The sequence below is a fragment of the Nicotiana tomentosiformis genome, chromosome 3 (assembly GCF_000390325.3).
Source record: "Nicotiana tomentosiformis chromosome 3, ASM39032v3, whole genome shotgun sequence".
NCBI lineage: Eukaryota > Viridiplantae > Streptophyta > Magnoliopsida > Solanales > Solanaceae > Nicotiana > Nicotiana tomentosiformis.
In genome coordinates this window covers 134985591-134988104 of record NC_090814.1, presented here as the reverse complement: position 1 = coordinate 134988104, position 2514 = coordinate 134985591, and the positions used below count along the sequence as shown (strand labels likewise).

Sequence of the window (2514 nt, the reverse complement as noted above, 5' to 3'; positions counted from 1 at the left end):
TATGGATTCTCTTGTTAACCAAAAAACAAACAGTATCATGAGATGAAAGGAGCAATTTTATGAAAAAGATCTTGACATAATGCAAAATTAATTGTTGCAACAGATAGAAACTCGAAAATGAAAATGTTACTCTGAAGTTAGATTCGGGTACCATACGTAATAATTAACATCTACCAAAGATCTGTATAACATGTTTTGAACCAAAAAGCTATTCAATATTTTCATGACTTCATAATGACTTTTCTCATTAGTTTGTATTGTTTTGAATAGAATGTCATATTTTTATATTTAGTAGTATAATTCGATAATTTAATTTTATTTGTAATGACACTTTCTTATAGGAATGTCAATGACATGTCATATACGAAATCACAAGATTAAAGGATACTTATGATTAAGATTATAAGAAGATTCTAAAAATTTCTTTGCAATCTTGAAGTTTATACTCGGCTTAAATTAAGATTTAAGACAGATAAAATGAAACTGATGAATGGAGCAGTAAAAATATTTCCTACCTTTTTACTCTGTCATGTAAAACAGAAAACAATAAGAAGACAAATAAGAAAGGGCAAAAAAAAAGAGTGGTCCATGATTATCCGTATCAATGACACGTAATGTTTGGCTGGAATTACCTTTTCTTTAGGTGCAAGTTTGGCAGAAATTCCCCAACCCGTTCATTAATTTGAAATTTCTTGGTAATTAGCATCAGACTTCTCTTTGGAAGTTCACCAGCAATAACACTGACTTTAAAAAGGAACAAAAAATTAAAAAAAGGAGGGATGGAAAGAGCAAGGCTTAGGTTACAGCTATACGTTTTAATATTAAAATATATATTAGTCCATCTTGATTGAGAAACAATTAAAATACTGGAGTAAATTAACCTGAAATTACCCTATAAATGGTTAGCTATCTCCATATAATTCTCAAGTCAAGCTCCTAGCTCTCTTTCGTTGTACTTAAATATTCCTCACCAGTCCAGTAGTATTCCCTTATATATATTCACACAATTCAATACACATATATATACACCCACATATGTATAAGCGTCTTTTGACACACTTTATACGAATTCAGAAGTGAGACATTAATGGAAGAGCGGAAATCCAGCGTTTTCTGAACTCTCTCCCTCAATGGCTGCTCATATATATATAGCCATGCTTCTTAATTAATTAAAGAACAGCCATGAGAGATTGAGTTCAGAAAACTCTGGCTTTCCTTGTTTCAATTAGCAAACTCGAGAAGGAAGCATATCAATTGCGGTGTTCCCTGATTGTACGGTGTCTTTTTGCACTTGACTAACTACACAATTGATTGGGATCAGATAACTTCAGTTCGCCGGGGCAGGCGTGTGACAACACTAGAGAGAAAATCATGTTCATACTCATGATCAATTGCTGATAGAATTTCACAAACGTCAGGCCAGAACTAATTAAGTTACAGTTGCAAATTAATTCTTTTTATTATCGTCTTCGATTTCCGCTTTCTGTTCATCTTCTCTCCTAATTCTCATGCAGGCATATATAAAACAATCAGAGGATGCTGTGGTACGGAAGGCGAAGATCAAAGAAATTTCTCAAATTACCTCGACAAATTCTCAGCTATATATACTACTGTAAGCTCCAAAGAGCGGCGTCTTACTTTGTATTCGTACTTCTACCCTTTTTCCACACAAGGATTAGATCGTCGCTTCGCTTCATTACCGGTAATCGTAAAAACAAAAATGAAAAACGAAAACTAAGTTAAAGAGCAAGGGGGTCACTACTGATTTTCGTGAATAAAAGTTTGACAGTTTCGGTTGTTTTTATTCTCCTAACTAATTAAGTCGTTAACCAATCAACTACTCCCTCCCTCTATTATGTCATCATTTCTAAAAATAGTTATCTCAAACTATTTGTTATTTTAGAAGTCTAAGAGTAATTTAATTATTTTTTTCCTATTCTACCCTTAATATTAATTGTTCTTGAATACTTCAAATACATTAATTATGAATAAATATTAAATAAAGAGAGAATATATCTTAAAATATAAATAAGAGTAAAATAGTAAAAAAAAAATTTATTTAATATTTTTTTTAAAAATATATAAAAAAGAAATACGACAAATAACTTAAGACAGAGGGAGTAAACTCTTTTCCCTTTGAAAATCCTAGTAGTATTTAATTTCTTCGTGGTGTAGTCTTGTATTTGATCTCATTATAAGCACGTGACTTACCCTATAACAGTTTAAATATAGCGAAGGAGTCCTGTATTTTACGAAAAGGACAGCATTTGATTTTATTTTATTTTTCATTTAGGAACCAATTGATTTCGTATTTCTTCAAAATCTAAAGATGGCCTACAGCAATTCTCATTTAAGATTGACTGATAGACTGCGACATGAAATGGGCGGGCCTTGATCTACATGGGTATTATACTTTTATACTATGCCAGAAATTATTTATACTAAATAGTTGAAAAGATATATAAAATTTATATAATTTTATATATCTAACATACATAATATATATATATATAT

The 2514-nt window shown here is 30.8% G+C and overlaps 1 long non-coding RNA gene across 1 annotated transcript; it reads left to right on the top strand.

Moving 5' to 3' along the window:
* Positions 1–950: 950 nt before the first annotated feature.
* On the top strand, positions 951–1750 carry LOC104115597 (uncharacterized). The gene is made up of 2 exons (XR_690647.4): positions 951–1413; positions 1515–1750. It is a non-coding gene; the product is annotated as an uncharacterized lncRNA (long non-coding RNA).
* Positions 1751–2514: the final 764 nt, after the last annotated feature.